This window comes from Gavia stellata, chromosome 21 (genome assembly GCF_030936135.1).
Source record: "Gavia stellata isolate bGavSte3 chromosome 21, bGavSte3.hap2, whole genome shotgun sequence".
Lineage (NCBI taxonomy): Eukaryota > Metazoa > Chordata > Aves > Gaviiformes > Gaviidae > Gavia > Gavia stellata.
Genome location: NC_082614.1, coordinates 17,204,215 through 17,219,050, shown reverse-complemented (window position 1 = coordinate 17,219,050; position 14,836 = coordinate 17,204,215). Strand labels below are relative to the sequence as shown.

Genomic DNA, 14,836 nt, shown 5'->3' with positions numbered 1-14,836 from the left:
AGGTTCTCATGGTGAGCAGGGAAACGTACATTTTCCTTTAAACAAGGTCCTGGGTCAGACCGCAACCCTGTGGATAATTCCCCAGGGATCCTACCTGACTGGGCAACTACTGTAGTCATTTTAAGGGGTGGGGAAAACTGCCAGCGACAAACACAAGCACCAGGGCTAAGTGGTCTCTGCCTATAAAACTTACTCAGGACTCTCCAACGCCACAGGGCTAGCTGCTGGCCATACCCTTCAGCTTGCTCAGGTAGGTACAGAAGGGAGAACTTAGAGCATTGAGCCAGCGTACTTTGAATACCAGGGTGACATTTGAGTCCCCCTACTCCATCATAAAATCGTTTCGGTTGGAAAAGACCGTTAAGATCATCACATCCAACCGTTAACCTAACACTGCTAAGTCCACCACTTAAACCATGTCCCTAAGCACCTCATCCACACGTCTTTGAAATATCTCCAGGGATAGTGACTCAACCACCTCCCTGGGCAGCCCATTCCCATGTGTGACAACCCTTTCAGTGAAGAAGTTTTCCCTAATATCCAATCTGAACCTCCCCTGATGCAACTTGAGGCCATTTCTTTTTGTCCTAGCACTTGTCACTTGGGAGAAGAGACCAGCACCCACCCCTCTACAGCCCCCTTTCAGGTAGTTGTAGAGAGCAATAAGGTCTCCCCTCAGCCTCCTCTTCTCCAGGCTAAACAACCCCAGCTTCCTCAGCTGCTCCTCCTAAGAGTTGTGCTCTAGACCTCAAGGCACAGCCTCACCAGTGCCAAGTACAAAGGTACCATCACTTCCCTAGGCCTGCTGGCCACACTGTTTCTGATACAAGCCAGGATGCCATGCATTGCATGGGGCTGTTGCAACCTTGGCACAGCAGCTTTGATGATCAGGCTGACCGCAATAAGCAACGGGCAGGCCAGGATTATATTGTAGCCTCATGGGTGAGGTGGTGAGCTATCTAGGGATCTCGGCTCCAGGGGACTTGACACTTCAGTTTCCAATACTCCCTCAAGAAGAAGCCCTGAGCAAGGCAAAGCAGGACCCCATAGCCGATTCATGAATTATCTTCTCTAGAGAGTCTTAGCACTCTCATGAGCTAAAGAGCTGACGTCTAGTGGAACTGGAAGCTCACATCCAGGCCCTGGGTGTCTGCTACCAGCTTGGAGTTACTGTGACAACATGAAATTCTTAATCAGTGTAAGTTCACTCTGCTGAGTCAGGTGTGTTCCAGTGTATTATTTCGTCTGACAGAGGAAGATTTGTCCCAGCAGGTTTATGCCAGATGGGCTATCATCTCTGCTCCTGCAGCTGACACAGCCAGCACAAACAGCTCTGCATGTGCCAGCAAAGGGGACAAAACCTGTTTGTGCACTGGTATAGGTAACACCTTCATTGCTAGGTGATCCACCAACATGTGGATCCAGTACTAACCAATGCAAAACAGCAGTCTGCTACAGCTATACTCTAAAAAGGTACTAGAAATTTTGTTGGAAGGGAACAGTCTCAAGGCAGGGGACAGCTTTATAGCAGACAATAATGCAGATGCCAGCAGCAACACACAATGCCAGGTCTGGCAGAGCAGCCTTCTCTCTCCAGTTTTTTTTCCCCTAGGATTTTCATGGCATTATTTTGTGCCCAGTGAGCTCCGTAAGAAGTGCCTATGCCTGCAGCCATTGACAAGGCCTTTGGCCAGGCAGGCAGGCTGCCTGGAAAGCTCCAGGCCTGTGCCCTGGGGGAGGCATGGGCAGAGCCCAGAGCTCTGGGGAAGCCTGGGACCAGCCTCCTGCCCGGTGCTCGGAGCCCCTTATGGCTCCAGTGCTGCTTAGGAAGGGGAAGGGGCAGCACAGGCAGTGCAGCCCCAACGCCCAGCAGAGAGCACCCGGGAAGGCGGGCAGCTCAGCCCCCACATGCCGACTCAAGCCTCCAGGGTCAAGCCACTTCGGAAAAGTTACATGAGTGTTTATCCCAGAGTAAGCACACTGGTAATTGACCTAAGTAAAGCCAAAGCAAGCTACTAACACAGGCTTTACCACCCAAAGCACCTCCCCCCACCCCCAGGTTAGACTCTGCATCACCCAGGACCATTTATATTGCCTGACAAATCTGGTCTGGAGAGCAGGCCACGAGCATAGCCCACAAACTCAGAGCAGCTGACCCCTAATCTTCCCAAGCAAGGGGGAGATTTATCATCATGGTCTGTTGCTATGTTAAATTACAGGGCAGACCAGCATCCCTTCAGCAATGCCCTAGCCTCCCCCAAGGCCCCTGAAGACCTCCCAAAGGAGATAGGACCCTGCAAAGAGGCCTCAAAGCCATTCTTGAACAGTGATCCTCTACCACGTTTTTAAAGCGCCCACATTTTGGCAGGCATCAAGCCATCCATTTTTCAACAGCAGGCACCACATCACCCAGGCTAAGCTAAGCCTGAAGCACCACCCCTTTGTACCCCTTCCATGAGCTACCTGACTTTCCTGCTCAGGCACAGCTCCCACTGGCATTACAACACTTACAGGACCACCCAGCCTCACTGGCCCTCCCTCAGCATTTTAGTTGTTAACTCAGAGCTAGAAAAAATTTGACAAATACCCTACTCTCCCCAGGTAACCACTTAAGTAAAACGTAAGCTCCTTCATGAAGCCCACAACCCCAAAAAATATTTTAGGAACTCTGTTTCCAAAAACACTTAGACCCAACCTCCAGCCAAATACCTGTATCAGCCCATTTTTCTCTGAAGCTTTAATCCTGAACACATTGAGGACCCTTCCAGCACCTCTCAGCTCCCTCACACCAAACCACAGCACAAGCAGAAACCTTCACCTACTGTTGGGAAGCTACTTATAGGGAGCCCAGCTGCATTCCTGGGGTGCCAGAGGCAGAAGCCCTCATTGGCAGCATCTGAGGCACAATTAATAGCACACAGGTGCAGCCCAGCCTGATTTCTTGAGCAAATCCATTAATCCTTGCATTTATATAATTCTGGAGTTGAATTCTGAACAAAATATTTTAGGCCCTTCAACATGCAAAAATACTGTCACTGTAGAGTATATGGCCAGGAAATTATTGCTATTTTTCAGTGGTCTCCTCGGTTTCTTTTAGAAAACAGCTTATCAAGAAGCCCCCCTTCTCCACCCTTCCTGTGCAATGGCAGGAAAAAAATGTGGGCAAAAAGATTTATGCTATCTCCTCCTAGCTCTGCTTCTCAAGCCTGCATCCTTCCTCTCCCTGCAACTGGATTTGTACTTTTCTTTGCCTTGAAATTCCTGGATACAAAGCACTGGCCAGTCTGAGTATCACAATATTCTCCTAGCTTGCTAAACTGAGCCCTCTGAGACATTCAAAGTCCTGAAACAAGATTATAAATCATGAGATTATAAAGCTTATAAAACAAGCTTATAAACATGAGATTATTAAAAAACAAAAAGAAATTGCTGCTTAAGTTCATATGCTGGCTTAGAAACCTTTTGAGCAAGTAAGTTTCTCAGCTTGTTATTGCAAGGATAAAGTCAATCGTTTGACTTTATTTACTATGGTTATTTACATACTTCATTTACTATGTTTATATACATATAAACTGTGTTTATTTACATAGTTCTTTATTATGTGAGCAGTGGAGGGTGTTTGTGATGAGTCAGTCCTAACATGGTGTGTCATTTTACTCTTTACACAGGGTAGATTTTTTTTTAGGTTGTGATTTTTTTTTAATGTTGTGAATTCCTGTTTTGTAGATATTCAGATTTCAGTCAAAAAGTGTGTTGGGCAAGATACTCCAAAAAAGCAATGTTTAGGATCATGACCACAATCTAGGCTAGGGCTAGGAATAGTAAAGAAAATATATTTCTCAAAATAGATGTTATTGGAATTTATGCAGCTGTTACACGGGGGAAATATGCGTGTTTCTGAGCATCTTATTCAGTAAGATTCCTTTTCTTTCTTGCTATTTCTTAGCTTGAAGGAAGTACTTATAGGTATTTCTGAGGTCACACATTAGTGTGAAACTCAGAAACCCCCCGAAGAACAAGTTATTTGCAACCAAAGGAAAAATGGAAAGTTCTGTCGGTTAAAATCAGAGGCAGGGACAGAGAGATGGGCAAAATGAGAAAGATAGGGAAAGAATTAGATGAAAAACACGTACTGTCAGAGGAAAACAGTGCTACTATAATCATGCACGCACACAGACACAGGGGAAGGTTCTACTTACATACAAACACACACTTAACAAAAAGGGTATTTATTAAGCATCACAAACAATGTAATCTGCTGTTTACTACAAGAACAGTAAATAAATGCTAGGAACTAAACCACAGCCTATTTTAATGCAATTCCTGTCTGTGCTGGCAGGCCAGGGCTACACTTCTGAAAATATATTAGAAATAAATCACAAAAAGCTGTATTCAACCGAAGCAAACTTTGTAAATATGAATTAATCAAGCGTGAAGGGCCAACAAAAACTGCCCTGAAGTCTCCATGTGTCCTCCTCATGCAAAGCAATGACTGGATAGAGCTAGCTTCTTCCTCCATTCTCCTTAACACGACATTCAGTGCTTTTGCTGTTGAGATACAGGAGGGAATTTACGCTGACACCAGCTGAGTCAGAAACAGCTTTAACAGGGGGAGGGGAAGAAAACCGCTCCCTAGCCTGCACGGGTGAGAGTGAGCACAGCCCCTTGCACCTTGCTGCGTGTAATTGATGGCTTTCCCTGGCAGAGGTGGTCTGTGCTATTGGGCTGAGGGGGCGGGTCAGTGAGCATGGTCGGTTATCTCTTCCCAGTGTAGTCTTTTAGGGAGCCCAGGGTGCTATGGCTCTCCATGATAAAGCTGCATGATACAGGGAAGTTGGCCTGTATGAGGGATGGGGGGGAAGCAGCGTGATGTTAACACCCGTGGCTTGCAGCCCCTGTGTTAGCTCTGGTGACTGGTGGGCAGACCGGTTATTCTGCTAGGAAGCGCCCGAGGGCAGCATTGCCTTTTGCTGGAGTATGCTTGTGAGAACCAGCGTAGTGCTGCAGTCTTCCCCAAGGATCGTGAGGCTTGTTGGGGTGGAGCAGGTTGGATCCTAAGGTCCTGCCGTGGTCTGTTCTTACATGTGAAAAGAAATGCATTGTAGAAGCCGAAAGTCCTATGTTTTGTTTATGGACTGCAGTCCCTTGGTAGGGTGGGGTTTGATTTTTTTTTTTTTAAATGAGCCTTGGGTTTTCAGGGTTTAGCCTTGTCTTCCCTGGTAGGGTAGATAGGAGGGATGAAAGTGAGCTTTATGGACTCACCTTGTCATGAGTCCTACAGCTCTATTTTGTGTCTATGCTAGTAGGTCTAAGTTACTGCGGCAGGCTTTTAGCAGAGAAGCACAGATTTCAGTGGGGAGGACTGCTCCTAGCTGTACGGGAAGGGGGAGTGGGAAGAAGTTAAAAAATGCTGATCTCTTAGAAGCTTACTAGATGAAATGGTTAAAAGTAATAGCAGTACAACTTCTGAATGCTGGCAATTATGTGTATCATGTGTGTAATGAGTTCTAGGAAGCTGTATGGTTGTGTCAAAGGGGCAAGGCAGACTTCAGTGGGGAGTGCTGGCAGGGAGAGAGTTACAGCATTGCTGGAAAGCCAGACTGGTAGTAGTGTCCCTGAACGGTGTTAAAGTCTGCCTTCTTTGTCCCAGGCTTTCCAGGGCCAGCAACACTGCTGGCATACCTGTGTTTGGTGGTGAGGGAGTGAGGGGCTTAGAAGGGGGAGCTCTCCTGGATTGGCTTTCCAGACCTAATGTGTTCTTCTTTTGCAGGTATGGACCAGGCTGAGGAAGGACCCTGAACCTGCCTTGATGGCTGTAGACCTCAGAGTTGCACTGTGCTGCCTGCCTGGCTGCAGCTCAAGCTACCTTGACCTATAAAATAATTTCCAGCCTCTTGCGAAACACAGTCAGTAACTGTTCTTTGATCACTTAAATATTTTCCTATCCCCCATCTAGCCAAACTCTGTCTCTTTGCCACCATTTACAACTCAGAAAAAATTCAGGCAGCAGCAAAAATTGTTTCCTTGTTTGCAAAAATAAAAAGAAAATAACACTACCCCACTCAAGGGGCATGGGGACCTTGTTTGCCCTGCTTCAGCTTGAAGTGAGGTTTTTATGGGCGGGTTATAAACCCCTGCACAGCAACCTCTGTAATATTGACAGAGCTTTCAGCGTAGCTGCTTTAATATCTCTGCTCTGACAGCAGCAACACCGTGCATCTCAGGGGATGAGATCAGAAGCAGGCAGACATTTTCAGCTATTGGCAGGCTTGTGTATACTTCACAGAAGCCTTTATCTTGCTAAGGAAGTGGAGACCTTTCAGTGTCTCTTGGTGGGGAGGGGGGAGGAATTCATCATGAGCAAGGCAAACCCGTTCCACTCCTGCCAAAGCTACTGGTTTGCTTTGAGCCTCCGGTTGCCTGCAGCAAGGGCTGCTTCTCTGTGCTATGGAATAGTGATGGTGTCCTGCTTCAGAGGTAGCTGCATAATTTTCTACCCACAGCAGAGCTTGGGATCCTTCTGTGAGTGGCATTAATGGAAGGTAGGCCAGAGCTTAACAAAGTGTTGGCCACCCGATTTCCCATGCAGTTTAGTGGGATGCCATGGCCTACCTTCACCTAAGCGATGCTCGAGTGTGGAAATATAGTAGCTTTCAAGGTCACTCAGCAATACTGGCCAGTGGTTCAAGGGCCAAATCCTACAGAGTCTGCAATGTTAGCTCAGCTCTGGGTAGGGGTAAAAGCCCAAGCAAACTCTTTTGTGGGGTGGGGGAAACAGGACCTCGCTTCCCCCTCGAGAGGCTCTGGAGAATCGTTTTGGGAAGGTGAGGGCTGCAGTATGCCATCCTCAAGTTCTGTATTTTTCCGTGAGGGAGACTAAAGCGGCACTATGTTGGGAACAAGCAGAATCCTGTCTGAAAGGTAGCTTGGACTCTGGAGGTCCCATCAAAATCTGTTTTGTACTGTACGTGTACTATGGCATTGCCTTTCTCAGCCCCTCTAGTTCCCAGCAGTTTTGGAGTACTATTACTCCAGTTGTAGCGGTAGGGAAGTAGAGTCCCTGACAGACCATGCTCAAGTAAGGTCACGCTGTCTTCTGCAGACTTGGGGTTGCCTAGAGTTTGCTAGATAGGCGCAGGGAGGAGATACGCAGAGCCAGCATGGTGCCTGTTTGCCCCAGCTGAACTTGGTCTTGGTGGTGAATCCTGCTGGAGGATGGGGGTCTGGTAACTGGCTCAATATGGAGAGCGGGGACCTTTTCTCTGTGGCTGGCAACTCAGATCCCTGCTTGCTGGAAGTTGAGGAATTTACTCTACTTGAACTCCCTAGCTCCTGGCAGCCTGCTGGTAGATGTTCTCCAAGGAGATACTTGAGGCAGAAACTTGGTACCGTATACAAGGGAGAAGCAGCCAGCAGGGTGTGATGGGGTGGACCTTGTTCTAGAGCCGTCACCGGGCCAGCGTCCAGCCACCAGTGTCACAGCGCTGAGGACCTGCAAACGCCCCTCTGTGTTTCCCGTGCCCTCTGTCTGGCACATTTTCTTCCGCAGCCTTTGGTTCTTCCTTATCGTAAATCCTGTAGGATTTAACTTCTAGCTACTTGCCAACGTGACGCCCATCTACAAGAAGGGTCGGAAGGAGGATCCGGGGAACTACAGGCCTGTCAGCCTGACCTCGGTGCCGGGGAAGGTTATGGAGAGGCTCATCTTGAGGGCGCTCACGGGACACGTGCAGGTTACCCAAGGGATCAGGCCAAGCCAGCACGGGTTCAGGAAAGGCAGGTCCTGCTTGACCAACCTGATCTCCTTCTATGACCAGGTGACCCGCCTAGTGGATGAGGGGAAGGCTGTTGATGTTGTCTACCTGGACTTCAGCAAAGCCTTTGACACTGTTCCCCACAGTATTCTCCTAGAGAAGCTGGCGGCCTGTGGTTTAGACAGGTACACTCTTTGCTGGGTAAAAAACTGGCTGGATGGCCGAGCCCAGAGGGTTGTGGTGAATGGGGTGAAATCCAGCTGGCGGCCGGTCACAAGCGGAGTCCCCCAGGGCTCGGTTTTGGGACCGGTCTTGTTTAATATCTTCATTGATGATCTGGATGAGGGGATAGAGTGCTCCCTCAGCAAGTTTGCAGATGACACCAAGTTGGGAGGGAGTGTTGATCTGCTTGAGGGTAGGAAGGCTCTGCAGAGGGATCTGGACAGGCTGGATCGATGGGCTGAGGCCAACCGGATGAAGTTCAATAAGGCCAAGTGCCGGGTTCTACACTTCGGCCACAACAACCCCAGGCAACGCTACAGGCTTGGGGACGAGTGGCTGGAAAGTTCCCCTGCAGAAAAGGACCTGGGGGTGTTGATCGACACCCGGCTGAATATGAGCCAGCAGTGTGCCCAGGTGGCCAAGAAGGCCAACGGCATCCTGGCTTGCATCAGAAATGGTGTGGCCAGCAGGAGCAGGGAGGTGATCATGCCTCTGTACTCGGCTCTGGTGAGGCCGCACCTCGAATACTGTGTTCAGTTTTGGGCCCCTCACTACAAGAAGGACATTGAGGTGCTGGAGCGTGTCCAGAGAAGGGCGACGAAGCTGGTGAGGGGTCTGGAACACAAGTCTTATGAGGAGCGGCTGAGGGAGCTGGGGTTGTTTAGCCTGGAGAAGAGGAGGCTGAGGGGAGACCTTATCGCTCTCTACAACTACCTGAAAGGGGGTTGCAGAGAGGTGGGTGTTGGTCTCTTCTCCCAAGTGACTAGTGACAGGACTAGAGGAAATGGCCTCAAGTTGCGACAGGGGAGGTTCAGGCTAGACATTAGGAAAAAGTTCTTCACTGAGAGAGTGGTGAAACACTGGAATAGGCTGCCCAGGGAGGTGGTAGAGTCACCCTCCCTGGAGGTATTCAAGGAGCGTGTGGATGTGGCATTGTGGGATGTAGCTTGATGGACATGGTGCTGTGTGGTGTTGGGTGGGTTGTGGCTTGTTATTGTTGTTGTGTGGCGTGGGTTTTGTGGTTGTGTTTTTTTTTTTTTTTTTTTGTGGGTTTTTTGATGTTGTGTGTTGTTGTGGTTTTTTTTTTTTTTTTTTTTTTTTTTTTTTTTCCCCCCCCCCAGGTTGGACTCGATGATCTTACAGGTCTTTTCCAACCGTACTGATTCTGTGATTCTGTGATACTGATCCTTTTGACAGTAATGGACCATTAACTAACTAGACATAAAATTGAAAGTGTAAATCCCTCTCCCTTGGGCAATCAGAAAGCAGGTTTAGGATGCAGGCCATGAAATGCAGGAGTTCATTGTAATCACAAAAGAGGCCTGATTAACTCTGCCTGCCCAGCATCCCCAGGTCTGTGCTAGCTGATGAACAAGAAAGCAGAAGCTGAGGCTGGTACTGCAGAACCATTTGCATCTGCCAGGGGAAAGCCTTTAGTCTCAGCGTTTGAGCTTGTTTATCCCATTGCCAGGGTCTGCCCTGTAAGACAGTGAGGGGAGTCTCGGTTGCTAAGGAATGAATTATTTCTGGAGTCTGATGCTGTCTCTGATTGCAAGCTTGGTGTTTTTTCCTTTTTTGGGACAGGGTGAGAGGGGAAGACCAGGAGCTTTGCTCGCGTCAGAGGTGAGGGGGGGAAAAGCACAAGGTGCCTCTGCCCCAGGGGAATGGCCCACACTGCTCCCACCAGGGAGAAGGATGAGATGATGCAGCAGCTCTGCAGGTTGGTGTGTACCAAGTCTAGTTCCCAACACTTTCCCTGAAATCTCCAATAATGTGGCAGGACTCCGCTATGTACCTGTGGGAGTGAGTTTGCTGCTGACTCTGTTCTCTGACCTTGAGATCAGTGCCCACTGATTAAAAAATTAATTACCTTCCTCTTGAAGGAATGACTGTACTTTCAAGGTCTCCCAGGCCCTTAATCAAGCATCTCCCTTTGAAAGAAGTTTTGATTGAATTGCAGTAAGCTGTCACTAGAGCCAGGATGGCCAGGTTAGAGGGGGATGAGTTCAGAGACCTAACTGGGCTCTGCTTGTGGTGAATGGAGTGGTTCCAAACTTCTCAGAGAGAAGAGGGGGAAACGGGTTCAAAAGCAGTTTCGTTATGCAGAAACTAAGTATCTTGGGCAGTCTGAGTACCGGCCGGAAATTATACAGGTTGCAGTAGAAAAACTAGCTGCATGTATGGAGGCTATCCAACATGGGAACAGTGTAGAAGGAAAGGACCTGGCCTAGATTCTCACTGGGCTGGAGATGCGGTTTTTACAGATTTGAGTGCTCAGTAGTAAGTAGCTTGAGGCTTTCTCTTCTCTGTGCCATGTTCTTTCTTCATGCTCTGCTTTGCAACCCCAGAGTTAGAGGATAATTTGCTCCTCAAACACAGGGTTCTCCAGTAATCACTTGATCGTAGCAGCTGGGCTTTGGGAGGAGCAATGCTGGCAGGGGACTGGCAAGGCCATGTCACCTGCCCTCACACCGCCTCTGAGGTTCCTCTGAGCCTGCAATGGGAGGGACTCCAGGCATGGTGCTGATAGTAGGCAGGGCTGGGTGTGGTCTGTATCGCCCGGCCAGTGGCCCCAGCACACCTCAGTCAGCCTCACCACGTGTGTATGCTCTGGCATTTCCCTCCTTTCCTTGCAGCCCATGGCCACGCTCCTGCAGCCGAGCTGCGTGCTGGTGCCTGTGCTATTCATCATGCCAACAGCACAAGAGCAACTGGAAAAAGTGTCTGGAATTTATCACCTGTGGCAGGAGCTTTTGTCTGCAATAAAAACCACTTTCCCCCTCCTCTCTTCTAGTACTTTCCCCCTTCCCTTCTCTCATTATTATTAAGAAGCTTAATGCCGTATGTCTTGCTGTTTCATAAATAACCCCTATAATCAAGCAGCACTGGGTAAATGGGCAGTCCAGCTTGTGCGATTTGTTTGGCAAAATGAATCCAGAACAATATGAGTCTGTGGAGGAAAGACAAATAGAGCAGCTTGGATTAATGTGTTAACCAAGAGAAAAACGGCTTGGCAGTGTGGTTGATGCTGTATTTATCCACACAAATGGAGGTCAGGGCTAATTTATTAAAAATAGAGTACAGAGCTTGCCAGAGCAGTCAGTGTCTCCGGGGAGGGACAGCAAGAAACACGGACCTGCCAGGGTCATGGAGAGGAGCTGAGCTCAGGCTTGTCTGGGGGTGTTAGGCCTTCCTGCGCTGTGGGGAGGCAGGCAGTGTTGAGAGGCTAAAGGGACCCCACCCTCAGCTGATGGACACACGGGCTGCAGCAGTAGGGCTAGTGTTTGTATTCCTTGTGTGTATTGGCAATACAAGTAGCCCTGGCCTGGTCTAGGTGCTGGGCATACCTGCAGACAGACATTGCTGCAAGGAGCAGACAGTCTAGTAAAAATCACCAGCAGGTTCTTGTTGACTCTTTGATCTTCTGGGCTTTTTTCATGCCTTTCTTCTGAATCTCTGAAAGTGTCCAGCAGACTTTCATTCAGCATCAGTCCTTCCCTGGCCTATTTGGTGCATTTTAATTGTTTGCAGGGAAACCAGGAGTCCTGACTCCCTATTTTGGGACTGAGCAGGTCAGAGCTGGCTACTGGCAAAAACGTTCCAGCCAGAAAACCCCTGGTTCCAACTGGGAGACCCCAGCCAACCACAGCTCCTTTGCCATTTGCTGGCAAACGGGTTGTGCCTGGCCAAGGGACAACATTGCCTGGCTGGGGGACAGGCAGGAGGGGAGCCAAATTCAAGCGTCTGTGCGCTGGGAAAACCTCTGAGCTGTATGGAAGCTCAAGGGGACCCTCAGTCTCTGCAGTTGCCACACTGCTGAGCTCCAGGCTGGGCCTGGTGAGCTCTATTTGGTTGTTTTCTGCTAGACCAAAATGCTAGGGCCATAAGGGGCATGCTGGTGAGCAGACCAGGCTGAGCAAAGACCTCCAGCCCTGCAGGATGCTCAGAGTGCTACAGGAGGAGGGAATGCGGGAGGCGCAGCCCTTGAGCACCCTTGGAGGCAGCAGGGATATGCAGAAGTGAAACAACAAAGTCGGTACCGAGCCCGCGATCGGGACGTTTTTCCGAGATGAATAACTCAGTAACAACTAGTTTGTTATTAAGCAGGCACTCTTTAATACAGCGCTGGGCAGCACTGGGGATTCGTCCACCACGAGTGCTCCAACGGGTTAGCAAAGCACCTCAGTTCATATACAGAAAAATCATACATATTCATCAGAATTCTAAAAAGGGTGGCCTTACGTGGATGAGTTCCTGGAATTCACTTGCATAGTCCAAGCATGCGCAGTAAAATTAGGGTTAGGGTCTTTTCACCCTCCGGTGGTTGTTCATAGTCTTCCTCACGCTGTCCGCTAGTTGGACTTTGGCCTTCCTTTGTCCATACATGGTCATGGAATTGGCTCATCCATCCTTTGGCCTCGGAATGTTACAAAAGGGTCAGTTTGAACTAGTTCTTTGGCACTTATCTTGACACAAACGTCCCGAGCCCCTGTTATCAATAATATACTCAGGAGGCATAATGAGCTACCTCAAGGCCCATTTGATCTTGTCAGGAAGGGAGTTACACATCTTGAAACATCCTATTATCAACTCTGCTCAGCAAATAACTAAAACTATGCAAGTAAAGCTTTTATGTATCACAGCAGGGTCTCAGCCAGGGACCATCAGTGATTTAACCCTTCATTCAATATGACTTTTCATATCAACTTTCACAGTGCCAGCCCTTTTTGCAGAGCCCAGCCAGGGGGTTTGAGAGGAGGTGAGGACAGGGCAGGCCATCCTGCATGCCGCTGCTCCTCCCTGGGGTGCCTTGGGACCCAAACTCCCAGGGAGAGCAGCTCCCTGATGCTGCCCTCCTCCTCTGTCATACACATACCCAGTCCTGGGAGCCAGTCTGCTCCGGGGCTCTGGGCCCCCACCACTCCCCCTGCCCGGGGACACCTCGGCAGTCGTTTCGGGAGCCACACTCATCACCCGGCAGGGAAGAGACCGTCAGTCGGTCTACCGGCTCCTGGGCAGAGGTGAAGGCCGCCGAAGAGGAGGAGCGGGGTGCGGGACGCCAGAAGCCAGGGGAGGGTGGCGTGAGAAAAGCGGCAGCCGGCTGGGCAGCGGGGGTGTAGCAAGAAAGCGTGAGGCAGGGACTGGGCCAGCGACAGAAAGACAGGGAGCCCAACAGAGATGGAGAAAGAAGCGGCAGGCAGACAGGAAGAGAGGCAGCAGAAAGAGGGAGAGGGAGCGGGACAGGGACTGACAAAGAAGGACGGGGAGCAGGACGGAGATGCAGAAAAAAACCCGCGATGGGCAGCATGACAGAGAGGGAGGAAAAAAGAAGAGGGACAGGGAGCCGGACAGAGAGAGAGAAAAAGAGAAAGACAAAAAAGCAACAAAGAACAGGGCAGGGAGGGAGGAATGAAACAACAGGGACAGGGAGCCGGGACAACGAACGATGGGGCGGGGGTGGACAGGGACACAACACAAACCAAACCACATAGCTACACACAGTCTCCAGGGCTGTTTCACACTCACGTTTTCTCTATCGCAGCTTCTGCGCAGCATTTTTTAGCCCTTCTTAAATAGGTCATCCCAGAGGGGCTACCGGCGTTGCTGATGCAACTCGAGGCCGTCTCCTCTCGTCCTACCGCTTGTCGCTTAGGAGAAGAGACCACCACCCACCTCACCACAACCGCCTTTTCAGGCAGTTGTAGAGAGCGATAAGGTCTCCCCTCAGCCTCCTCTTCTCCAGACTGAACAACCCCAGCTCCCTCAGCCGCTCCTCGTGAGGCTCGTGCTCCAGACCCCTCACCAGCTTCACGGCCCTTCTCTGGGCATGCTCCAGCACCTCAGTGTCCTTCTTGTAGTGAGGGGCCCAAAACGGAACACAGCATTCGAGGTGCGGCCTCACCAGGGCCAAGTACAGGGGCACGATCGCTTCCCTCTTGCCCTTTAGTTTGACCAGCAGGCCTCGACTCACCCACGCCTGTCTCTCGCCTTCCTTTCCGGATTGCTTACTCCTGGGGATCGAGAGCTCTCGCACTCTTTGGAAAGCGTCCTTAAAGATCCGCCAGCCCTGTTCTGCTCCCTCGTCCCCGTGGGCAGTTGCCCAGAGGATCCTATTGACTAACTGCTTGAACAGCTGGAAGTTTGCTTTCCTACAGTGCAGGGTCCTGACTTCAGTCCTTGCCTGTCCCACATCCCTCAGGACCGAGAACTCCACCAGTGCACGATCGCTGCAGCCCAGGCTGCCTCCCACCGTGACATCACTGACTAGCTCGTTTGCGCTGGTGACCGTCAGGCCCAGCCTCGCGCGTCCCCTCTGGTAGGGCCGTCTATTACCTGGCTTCAGAAGTTGTCCTCCGCGCGCTCCAGGAGTCTCCTGCGCTGCCTACAGCTCGCCGTGCTACTCTTCCAGCAGATGTCGGGGTGGCTGAAGTCCCCCGGCGGGGCAAGAGCCCGCGAGTGCGACGCCTCCTCCCGCAGCCGGAGCGAGAAGGGCTCCCCTCGATCCGGCGGCCTGTAGGAAACACCAGCGACGAGGCTCCCTTTGTCCCCTCAGTCTCTCATTCTTACCCGTAAGCTTTCACCCTGCTCGTGGCTCTTAGTCAGAGACAGCTCTTCACAGTCGATCCATTTCTTGACGCGGAGGGCAACCCCTCCGCCCCTCCTTCCTCGCCTGCCCCTTCTGAACAGCCGGCGGCCATCGACAGCCGCGCTCCAGTCACGGGATTCGTCCCGCCAAGTTTCAGTAACGGCCACGAGGTCGTAGCTTTCTAGCGGCGCGGTGGCTGGCGGCTCCTCCCGCTTGCCGCCCGTGCTGCGCGCATTGGGGTAGAGGCACTTCAGCTGGGCTATCGGCCGTGACG

General features: G+C 50.6%; 1 long non-coding RNA gene across 1 annotated transcript; it reads right to left on the bottom strand.

Annotated features, from left to right (window-relative positions):
• Positions 1 to 12,133: 12,133 nt before the first annotated feature.
• Positions 12,134 to 14,478, bottom strand: LOC132318869 (uncharacterized). The gene is made up of 3 exons (XR_009484408.1): positions 14,310 to 14,478; positions 13,503 to 13,624; positions 12,134 to 12,393 (listed from the first exon to the last, which is right to left on the bottom strand). It is a non-coding gene; the product is annotated as an uncharacterized LOC132318869 (long non-coding RNA).
• Positions 14,479 to 14,836: the final 358 nt, after the last annotated feature.